At 38.3% G+C, this 12,420-nt stretch overlaps 1 protein-coding gene across 3 annotated transcripts in view; it reads left to right on the top strand.

Moving 5' to 3' along the window:
- Nucleotides 1–12,420, top strand: part of CHD5 (chromodomain helicase DNA binding protein 5) — a 2,140,358-nt gene that overhangs the window by 257,576 nt on the left and 1,870,362 nt on the right. The gene's annotated exons all lie outside the window — the stretch shown is intronic.

The following is a 12,420-nucleotide window of genomic DNA, read 5'->3' as shown; positions in this document are numbered from 1 at the left end:
GATCATCTCCCTATCTCTAGATAGATGAGCTGACATGCACCTCACTTCCACCTAGCATCATCATCTCGTCCAGCAGCTGGACTGCTAGCAAATCCTCAGGCATCTGGACCGCAGTCAGGGCTTTATCACTGTTTACCATTTAATGAGTCTGCATCATAGGTTCATAGGCACATTCCAGGCTAACAACCACATGGGCCTTTTTAAACCCAGCCATGCTTCTCAAAAGTATCTGACAAGTTTAGAAACCATAAGATTATTTTAAGGGTTATATGTTGGCTAGGGCTTGTGAGCTCAAGCATTTATGGGCAGCCTCTGTCTGTTAGGGACTTAGGTGACAAACCATGGTTGAATTTCTGATTCCCTATCCACTGGTCCATGTTACACTTGAATTTGGTTAGGGAAGAACTCTGCTTCACGTATATGTAAAGCCTGTTCCTGAGAAAGGGTAGTCTCTTGAGAGACATACCCGTCCCTCCAAAATGTTCTATTTATGTTGCAAGCAAGACTTTTAAGTCACTATCCTATATGTGGTAATTCTGATGCTTTTTAGTTTACAGATATCAGAAGGTCTGTCAGAGTGGCATCTTGTGATGGCTTGTATACCAGGAATAGATTGCCCCTAAACAGTCTGCAGGAGACCAAGTAAAGGGATAGGGCTTTGAGGTGATCTGCGTAAGACATTTTGTTTGTACCTTATACCTTTTCTGATGAAGCTCTGTGAGCATTCCAGTTGCTGTATGTGCCTGTACATACCAAATGGGGTATTGCACGCATTGATTGGTCTGATGAGGGATGAATACAGTGGAACAATGATTTCCTTGTATCTAGATACCATACCATTGCTTAGAAAGTTGTGCAACATTGAATGAATTTCGTACTACCATAGAATGGTTAAAGGCCAGGTTACTGTCTACATGCATCCCCATATTCCCGACTACTGAGTCTGCTTTTAGAGGTGTGTTATCAATGAGGTAGTTTACAGGGGTAGCCAGCTTCCCAAAGGATGCTATTATACATTTCTTGGCATTGAGTTTACATTAGAAGTAAAAGCTTACAGTTTTCTTCTGAATAGGAAAGGTTTTTTTTCAGTAGGTTTATAAATGTCCCACTATTCAAATATCAACTCATATGCAGTGAAGTATATGACAGGAACATAAATATGTTGTATATTTCTATAACTGAAATGACTGTTAAACTGTGATTCATCTGCGGTCCTAACATATTCTGAAAATTTTGATAGAATATTTCAGGTTGCTTAAAATATATGGTCCTTTATTCCTACTTACATAGCTATTTGAGTGCTTTTTTACCATTTGATTCACAGCAGATAGGCTTATTTGACATTTTTTTGGCTGACAGACCTTTTTTATATGCTTCCTACCATCAAACCTCTGCCAAGTCAAACTCAGGACATTTGTTTTTGCCATGCACTAGGGGTGTACCTATTGCAATGCAGGGTGAAAGGGTGACTTCTGGTACGGTGCTTTTCTAAGTGTCAGTAATCCCCATCTCCTCCACAGTTTGCTTGTGTATCAATATAGTTGGTGTAGTTTAGGCTCCTCTTTTGTGTAAACAGGGATGTGTGGTTTGGATCTCTTACAAGAGAATTGGATTTATGTCCCCAAGAAACAAACGAACAAACAAACAAAAAACTACATCCAATTTTTCAAATGGGAAGAATATGCCTGATTCACTGATAGCTGGATCGGCAAGAAGCACATGGAAAAGAGCCGTAACTAAGAAGGGTACTCTTGCCATGACCTTGGAAGAACTTTGCAGGCTGAAACAGACATTCAACCAGTACAGAAAAAGTAATAACCTCAGGCTTTCTGAAGTGGAAACCACTCTAAATATACACTTGAGTGCCTTACAGTACCTCATAGATGACAATGTGGAGTTGAAAGCATGGGTTAAGGCTACCACAGCACTTCAAGACTATGTGAAGCATCGGCTGACAAAGTTTGAAGACAGGCATGGAGATAAAATCTCATGCTCTGTGGAATTCCTGAATAATCTCAGGGTAGAAATTGTTTGCCTTTTGTTCGGACCCTGCTAGCCAAATGGTCCAACTTTGTGGAAGATCAGATCTTCCTGGAAAGGACTCATTGAGCTCCAGGGCAAGCATGGCAGAGAGGCCCTAGAATAATTTGCTGTATGATGTATACAGTAAATGAAAAATATCCTTAATGTTATGGAAACCAGGCATGAAGCTTATCATTGGCAATTTGTGGGCCTATGTTGAGCAGGACTATTCACTTAAGATATATTTTCTGGTTAAAATAAACAGGAGGCTTACTTCTGATGCAGTGACAACTCAGTAACAAAGTATTCTAGACCAGTGTTTTACTCAGCATAATGAGCAGAGGTCCACTGCAGTATTCATAATGGAAAGAGACTGTTATGCAAAATATCAGACTAGGTCAGTGAGCACCACTAAAATGACTGATATGGTGCCTTTATATAAAACGCCACGTCTCAGTCCTTTTAGATTTCTTGATGAAACTGTTGCACAGTACCTACAGCATAGTCAATTACAAAAAGCACATAAAATTGCTATTCTACCCTTAGAGGTTTCAGGTCAGCACTGTAATAAATGCAGCCACATCACTTTGATGCCCTCTGTGACATATTAGGTCATATTCACTCATGGCTACACTAAGCATACATGTTCTGTATTCAGGAACATCCCTACCACATTGCTTGTGTAGTCACTCAGAAAGATTACATTAAGTGTATATGTAGTCTACACTTTGTGGGACTTTTCGTGAATCCCCCTCGATGTTTAAGGCTGCAAGAAAATCAGTAAGAAATCTAAAATTAGGAAGAAGAAGATGTGAGTTATGTTTGTGATATATATTCACTCAGAATGGTGTACACTTAGTTTATGTGTTAATGAATCTGGCCTGTTACCTATATTATTTGGTAAATTAAAACAATCTGGCAAAATACACAGAATTTTTACATGTAATGCAGAGACAACTCAGTAAATAAGTATTGTAGTCACTACTGTACTGAGAAGTTCAGCACCACATCCAAAACAGAAATATGTTGATGCAAAATGTCAGACTGTGCCGGTGAATATCTCTGGAACTACTGATATGCTGTCAGTGTAGAAAAGATCACTGATTAGTCTCCTTCTGGATCTCATTTCAAAATTTTCAGGCAGTAAACACTGTATGTTTAACTATACAAAGTACCTAAGATTGCTTTTCTATTCTTAGGGATTTCGGTGCAACCATACACCGAATTTAACCATGCCTTGAAACAGCATGTGACTGTGTAAAATGTATTTTTATAGAAAATACACAGTGATTACTTCTGTTGCAATGCAACCTCAGTAAAGAAATACTGTAGGCTGTTATTGTACTCTGAATATTAAGCAAATGTTCTGAACAGCACTGTCAGTGGAAACAGAGTAATGCATAATGTCCGGGCAGTGAATAGCTTGGAGACAGTGAATATGCTGCATATAGAGAAGGCCTTTCAGATTCATTGATGAAACTTTCAGCTTGCAGTCATTTCATTTTCAGCTACACATGGTACTCAAGATTGTTATTCTACCTTTAGGAATTTCATTGTAGCACTGCTCTGAATTTGGCAATACCAATTTTGTTTCTGCAGTCTAGGGAATTAAATCCATGGCATGCGGCTAATAGAAAAAAATATTTTTTTTTTGGCAAAATATTTGTTTTTTATGTCTGAAGTAATGATGTATCCTAGGCATTAATGTACTCAAAACACTGAGCCAAAGTTCAGCACATCATCTACTATAATAATGGAGTATAATGAAACATTTTTAGATCATTCAGTACAGGCATGTGAACCAAAGTAATCCCCCTTTGTGATTGCATTATGAAATTTGAAGGTTCTAACAACAAGATTGATGGTTACAAATCACACTTAAGACTGCTGTTCTACCCTTATGAATTACAATGCAGGTCAACACTGAAATTGTTTTTAGCAGTTTAGCTGCATGAAAGCATAGTATAGTGTGGCCCCAGCATTCTACAACTGAAAAAATAATCTGTGGAAATATATACATTTGGTCTGATCTAATGAGGACTTGAGGGCATATACCTGTTGAACATTAGCTTGCCTTTGCTTGTAAGAAGAGGTCAAGAAGCCCGCAAATGGTAACTGGGTATAGTTTGAGATTTTGACATCAAACCCCCTAATAGTCCGGATTTGCTGTCTGGGTACAACCGGTTGTATGCCAGTTCCCTTAATGCAGTTTAGTATAAAATTTTCAGAAAATGTTAATAAGGTACCCTGGTAAACAGCATATTCAATAATTCAATCCTACCCCTAAGGATTACATTGCATCTCATTTCTGATTTACATGACAGCACACTGTCGTTGTCCTTATATAGAATATACATATCACTGTAATAGAAAAGTTGCCTTGTTTACTGAAACAGAAATTATTTTATTACTTCTTATGTAATGATAACACAACAAAAATAAATTCTGGAAATTAGCTAATTTTGCTAGCTTGAACAGAAATTGTATAGTACACAATGAAAACTGAGTGTAACATAGCTTGTCAGCTTGCTCATTCTAATGGCCATGTAGGCCAGTTGGTGTTGGTTATAGTTCTGAAATCTCTGAAACAGTTTTTCATTTTTATAGTAATTTTTTGGGCAATAAGCCTACATATTCAGTTATAAAGAGTAGTTAAGTTGTGCTTTTAAGTGCAAAAGTACCAAAGCAGCTGCACAATGAATTTCTTAGTACTAAGTCACAATTCCTGGTAATGTTTTTTTTTCTTTTTTTGTAATAGCATTTCAAATGTTAGAAAGCATGACTTTCAAAAAAAGTAAATAGTGGCTATGACTTGTATGTTATAAAAGCAAAATACATTTATGGCTTTATATGTTACTTATATACCACTGTGAGAAAAAGTAAATATCTGAATGTTTTTAGTGAACTCAGTCTAAAGACATCAGCAATAGGGAGGCTGTGAAATTGTTAAGCATCTTAATTGCATTTCTCAAAATACAAGGGCTGCTAGCTTCAGCTCTATTTCCACATAGACTGTCTCAGTGGAATATGCCTTTTCTGGAAGGTACACATCTTTGACTGTGGAGAAGTCACATAAATATAATGAACACATTGTAAGACATTCACATAAATATAATGAACACACTGCTGTAAGACATATACTACCTCCTACAAACAGCCAATATCAAGAAACTTGTAGCAGTGATCTTGCAACTGCCCTTTGATTTCATACATAGTCTGCTCCCCAAAAATTGGTAACACCTTTCCTTATACTTTTGATGTTTCTTTGAGAAGAAAATGAAAAATGAAATGCTGACAGGAATGTACTTCAACTTGCTGTTGTTAGACACACTCATTGCCCCCAACAAACCACTTGTGGTGATCACCTGCAATTATGATTACCAAACATTGAATTAGTAATGAACACAGTAATGCATTTAAATTTGCCTGTACAGCTGTCCCCCCTTCCCTGAGTGCCATAAATGTAATAAATAAATTCATAATACATGTATATACATGCATAAAAGAAAAGGAGTAGGACAAGATTTTACTCTGGGCACTGTTACCACTATCCACATATATATTTCATTTTTTTTTACAGTAAGTCAAAAATCGTGTACTTGTAAGAAAACAGTGTTCATAGGTTCATAGGTTAGTACTAGGCTATCGGCCCTAGGGCCTATACAAGCCTAGCCATAACAATTCCCTGGCTATTTCTTCCCACAATATTTACTTCCCTGGACCCCTGTCTAGCAGGGTGACTGATGTGATCTCCACGGTGAATTTCCTATCTCCCATCCAGTCGTCAAGGTTTCTTTTGAAGAGGGCCAAGGTGATGCTCTGCTTGACTTGTATGGGCAGTCTGTTCCAGAGTCTGGGGAGTCTCTAGGTCAGGAACCTATCCCTCCAGCATGTTTTGTTCATTGTGATGACAAGGTTTACATCTCTGGAGCATGTGGCTCTGAAGGATTGGGATTTCTTTAAGTGTAGCATGTCCAACAGCTCTGGCTTTCACATGGCCTTGTATGTTAAGCAGAGATCGCCTCGGAGTAGACAATATGCAACAGAGTATAGCTAGGGAGGGTGGCCTAATGGTTAAGGTGTTTGCCTTACAAACACAAGGTGCAGGGTTTGAGTCTCACAAGGGATAATTGACTAGGCTTAAAATGGCTCACAAGGCCAGTTAGTCTAGTACTAATCTATGAACTCTATGGAGGTTTATAAGGCGGTCAGCATAGGGCATCTCCTTTAGGCCTGTGATTCTTTTAGTGAGGTATTTCTGTGGCCTTTCCAGTTGTTGCAGATGTCTTGAGAGGTACATACCAAACGGGGCATTGTATTCTATAATGGGTCTAATGAGGGATGAGTACAGTGGGACAATGACCTCCTTTTTTCTGAATGAAAAGCTCTTAGTGATGAGGTGTGCTACATAGAAGGATTTCCTGACTTTTGTGGCGATGTGGTTATCGAAGGTGAGACCACTGTCTGCCTGTGTCCCTAAGTCTCTTATCACACTTTCGCTGTTTAGTGTACTGCCACCTATGTGGTAATTTACAGGTACATGTTTTTTTCCAAAGTGGATAACTATACATTTCTTGGCATTGAGCTTGAGCCCATGGCTCTGGTACCAAGCATCTGTTTCTGTAAAGGCCCTTTTGTAGAATATCCACATCATTTGGGGATTCAATAATGACTCCCAGTTTGCAGTCATCTGCAAACTTTGTTAGCCAGAGTTCCTTAGTGTTGGCCTGTACATCGAGAAGTAGATGCCAAACAAGAGCGGTCCCAGGACTGAACCCTGAGGTACTCCACTTGTCACTTGTCTGGAGCTGGATTTGGAGTCGGCTACTTTTACAGTGTGGGTTCTGTCAGTAAGCCAGTTGGCAACCCATCAAGTGACGTAGGGATTAATGCCCAGCTTAGTAAGTTTATCTATGATTCCAGACATGGTATCAAAGACCTTGGCGAGGTCAAGATAGGCTGTGTGGACTGCCTTACCATCGTCCACAGCTCTGGAGACTGATTCGAAGTCAATCAGGTTCAGGAGACAAGATTGGACCTTTACGAACCCAAACTGGGTGGGGTCCAGTGTTTGAAGGTTACCAGTGTCTTTGTTTATAAGTTCCATGATAATACGTTCCATGGTCTTGCAGACCAGGCTCGACAGACCGATGGGGCGATAGTTCCCAGGATTCAAGGTGGATCCCCCCTTGTGGAGTGGCATAACTGTAGCTGTGCACCAGTCAGTGGGCACGAAGCCTGAGGTGAGGCTATGATTAAACATGACACTTAGGTGAGGTGCCAGTTCATTTTGTAGTTCATGTAGTACACAGCCCGGGATGTCGTCTGGTCCCATGGATGCTGTATTCTTAGCTTTGGAGAGTGCGTTTTTTACCTGTGTGGCTGTTATTACCAGAATTTGGCAATCTTTCGGTATTGAAATGGGTCCTTTAGGGGGTGGGGGGTGAAGTTGGCACTGAATTGATCTGCCAGGATATTGGCAATATCCTTGGGATCAGTATATTTAATGCCATTCTGTTGTAGCTCAGAGCAGATCTGAGCATTGCCATTTAGATTCTTGTCATAACCATAGAATGACTTGTGGTTGTCTTTGGAAACTTTGGCAATTTTATTTTCATAACTAGCATTGGAGGATTTTATAAGGGATCTCAGCTTCTTACTGAGGCTGGTAAGGGAGTTTTTTGCATCCTGGGATTTTCCTCTTTTCTGCAACAGTTTCTTCCTTTTGTTGTAAAGTTTATTTATGGCAGGGGACCACCAGATTTGCTTCCTTTTTTTGGAGGAGAGCGTCTTGGTTCTATTTGGGATGGCACGATTCATGCACGAGTGGATGTGCTTGTACAGTGCCTTAGTGTTGGATTCAACAGTCAAACTTTCAGTTCCCGTCTGCATGGGTGTATGAAGCTTGTCACTTCTGACTTGAGTAGCATGAAGTTGGCTTTGGAGAAGTTTTTTACAGAGGTTTCCTTACTGGGGAGTGGGGGAGGGATGTGGATGTCAAGGGTGATTGGCTTATGGTCAGACCTGGCCAACGAGGGGGTGACCATAGGTGTGGAGCATTGATTTCCCATGTTGGTAATGACCAGGTCTAGGATATTGGAGCCCCTGGTGGGACTATGGATTAGTTGATGCAGGGCATTGGAATTAATTTTCTCTGAATATTGGTTCATAGGTTCATAGCTGTGTACTAGGCTAATGGCCCTGGAGCCTATAAGCCTAGCCCAAGAAGTTTTCCTGGTGTCATACCACCCAAAGTTGGTTCCCAGTGACCCTGTGAGGCAAGGCCACTGAAGTGATCCCCGGGGTGAACTTCCTATTGCCCATCCACTCATCAAGATTTCTCTTAAAGAGGGCCAGTGAAGTGCAACAGTGTAACAGTGCAACTGCATGTCTTAAAATTAATACATATAACAATGTCCCCTCACAGCTTCAATACAGCTAACATTTTCCATGGAGTTACTGTTCTGGCAGGACAATAAATGTTGTACAAGTGTCACTTCTGTACTATATTGATTACTTCCTCTGACACATGAGCAGAGAATGCAAAAATGTTAATTGATCCATTTTAGAATATCTCCTTCCTTTATAGTCTAACACCATACTATAGTGCCTTTTTTCAAAAAGCCACTATTTTTTTCTTTTCATTTTGAAGATATATGAAATTGATATCCAAACAATACACAACATTATGCTCTTGACAGTCTTGAAATTACTGGAAGAATGCTGAGATCAATTACTAAGGCATAGTAAAGTGCTTAGTGTATATAGTAATAGGATAAGGGTTGGCTACCTGTGCCCTGTTATTCATTTCCAATTTACATTTCTCTTTGATTTTAATGTGAAGTTTTAGAATAATTATTTTCATAGGATCTTAGGAGATTACTAGGCTGTCGATCCGGAGGTCATTTTAAACCTAGCCGTTTCAACCCAATGTAATACCATAGAAGTGCTGGTCAATACCCAGTATAGCATTTAGTGATGACTGCCCATGTCCAGAAGGGTTGTGGGCACTATCCCTGGTAAGAATTTAGGGTGCCCCAACCACTCGTCCAGGTTCCTCTTGAACAGTGTCATGGAGGTGCTCTTTTTTAAACAATTTTCTTCCCACAAATGAGAATAAAATAATGTACCTTGTGTTTGAGTCAGACACCTTAACCATTATACCAAACCCCAATCTTTTGCTAGTTTAAGTACTGTAATAACCAAATGTACTAGTCAAATAATTACTGAAATAGTATGCCAGATGATAAAGACTTGTTTTTATTATTTTAAAATTGGCATTGGACTGATTTTAAAATAAAAAAAATTACACCAAATCTGAGTTATTTCAACACCCATGAGAAAGCTTGTGTCGAGATAGTTCATTCAGCACCCTTCATTAAAGGGCAACTAGCCCTTCCGTTCCATGAGTTCTGATTCTACACAAAGCCTTACTTTCTTAAACAAACACATTTTGTTGAACTTTGCAGATACTAAAAAACCTTCAAATGTGGCATATTTTCTGTATGTTTACAACTAAATTATACTGTAATGATACAAATTGTTTATTTTGATTTTTATATTATCAGTTTACAACGGAAAACTTTCCTTTCATACTTCTGTTACCCAGTAGACAACTTTTTTTTTTGTTACACATTGAAAAATGTAATAAAAAAGATATTTGACAAAAAAAAATGGCTTAAAAATCTGTTTGGTGATTCTTCAAGATTTTATAATTTTTAAATGGAGAACACTGCACTCTGAATAATTATAATTATTCATTGCAACTGAAAGATTTATAGACAAGTATTATCTACCCATATTCCAAGGGTTCACATCATTTTCAAGTTGAAGTGTGGAATCGTCTATACTATAAGCTGGGTTGATGGATTGTTTACCAAATGCAATAAATGATTATACTTTTTAACATTCAGTTTTAGCCTGTTTTCTGCGCAACAGTTATTAACTTGTAAATTCAAGTTGTAGATTCTGCATGTCAGAAATGGATTTGAGGATGAACTCAGACAATCATCCAGAGACTTGGTTTGCCAGAGATCCTGTTTTTTTTTTTTCATTTTAAGATCAGAGAAGTATAATTCTGTATAGTAGAGGACCGACCTGGTAAAGATCCCTGAGGTACTCCACATTACCTGTGTTACTCTCTCAAAGAAGTTTACCAGATTTATTAGACTGGAATTGCCTTTAAGCCCAATGTTAGGAGTCAGGAAAGTTATGACCCATTCTGTGAACTTGCAGTTGAGGCTTATAAGGCTAGTGGGTCTGCAGTTTCCAGAGTCAATGGTAGGGTCAGTTTTGTGAAGTGGCATTGCAACTGCTGTGCACCATACCTCAAGGACAAAGGCAGTGGTTACACTCATGTTGAATAGCTGTAGAGTGGATTCACTAGTCTGCGTTTAGTGCTGTTCAGCAGACAGCCAGATTTGTTATTAGGTCCCATGGAATATTATTTTTTTTTTGTTTTGAAAGTACTTGTGGCAAGTGTTTTCTTGTAATGATAGATGATTTGAGATCCTTTGGATTATATTGGTTTTATTTAGTTGTCTCGGGTGAAATTTGCACTGAATTTTTTAGCTAAAATATTTGTGACATCTACTAAATCCAAATAGGTGGTGCTATTTTGAATAAGTTTGAAGCAATGTTGGCTGTTATTTCTTAATTTCCTAAGATAAGTAAAGAAGGAATTTTAATTATCCTTAGCTTCCAGTGCTAGTCTAAATTTATGAGAAGCCTTTGTTTTCCTGATGGCATTTTTCAGAAGCTTCAATAATGTTTTGATGTTGACCTTGAATTGTGAGTCTTTTGTTTTGCTGTATATTCCTAGAAGTTTTTTTTCTTTTAATATATTATTTATTTATGTATGTGGACCATCAGGCTTGTTTACTCTTAAATTTCCTGTTTTGTTATGTTCTGGTAGGAACTGTCCGGTTGATACATTTATCTATGTGAATGTAGAATTGATTTGCATAACTACTAGATGTGTCAGTATTTTAGGGTTTAGAATCATACCTACATTTTGAGACTTCATCATATAATTGCAGGACATTAGTTCATTTGAAGTATTTGAATACTGTGAATACTGTGATATTTACATCTGATGGTTTGAGGATATTGAAGGAGAATATTACCAGTTTGTGTTAACCAGGGAGAGATAATACCAGTAGGATAGTCCATATAGATGTTATATATGTAAGGATCAGGTTAAGAATATTTTGTCCTCTAATGGGTTCTTTGTTTGGTCCATGGAGTTCTTGTCTATGAACTCAAGGAATTTCTGGCCATAACTTATATTTGAGGTATAAATATCTTATTTTTTTGAAGGGTTTTATTTAGGGGGATTTGTATCACATTAAGTTTCGTTTGTGGGTCTCTAGGAATCTGCCTCAAGGTAATGTGGTCTTTAACAAATATGGATATTACATTACAGTTCTCATGAGGTTTAAAGGTATGGTAGGTGCAAAACCCTGGTAAGGAGGGATTGTTTTCTGTACTTTTAAACAAATTTAAGTAATAATACATATCTGAATGTTCTCCAAATGCAGGAGCGCCTCAGTGACAGGCAGTTTATTATATAGTCTCCTAGTACTGAGCAGCACTGCCTTGATATGGTCTGATTTTTAATTTGCTTTGTTTTTTTTAGGTTGGGACATCCATTAGCTGAACTTTGCCTAAAAAGGCACTATAAGGGCAGAAAGGAATTTATCCAGTATGTGATAGTCTTGAAATGTGAGGTGCAAGCCATCCTTGCTTAAGCAAGTAGGGCTCTACAGCAGTTCATCTCAAGCTGATGCATACTGAATTCCTGTCATATGACACCATTTATTCAGCCACTTGTTGAAATTAATCAGTCATCCTTTCTTAGTACTTTTGTATCATTTCTGAAGAAGGACAGATTCTGCTCAATACTAGGGTCATTCTTTGCTGCATTTGTGACATTCAGATAGCTCAGAAATGTCTCTGCGTATCCCACAGGGATTTGCATGCCAGGTTGCTTACACAACCATGGATCATCACAATGTTGTAGTTATACTCTTTATGCTTGGGGGTCCTAAAGGCCCTTGCAACATCACAAATCTTGGCACCTGAAAGACAACTCGCAATCAACCTATTTTCATGCAGACTTGTAAGATTAGACTCTGTTTGCCTGACTATGGAATCACCGATCACCAGTACATTTTTATTTGCAGGGGGTTTGGGATTTTTTTTCTGCTGACTCTCAGCTATGGATGTGGTAGTATGTGTTGTAGAGTTTGATTTATTTTTGGGAAGAGTTTTTCTTTGGTGACTCTCAGCTATGGATGTGGTAATATGTATTGTGGTGTTTGATTTGTTTTTGGAAAGAGGTTTTCTTTAGTGACTCTTGGCTATGGATGTGGTAATATGTATTGTGGTGTTTGATTT

Source organism: Protopterus annectens, chromosome 2.part1 (genome assembly GCF_019279795.1).
Source record: "Protopterus annectens isolate FY-2018-M chromosome 2.part1, PAN1.0, whole genome shotgun sequence".
Classification (NCBI taxonomy): Eukaryota; Metazoa; Chordata; order Ceratodontiformes; family Protopteridae; genus Protopterus; species Protopterus annectens.
The sequence above is the reverse complement of the archived record's forward strand: the minus strand, read 5'-3'. Positions and strand labels throughout refer to the sequence as shown.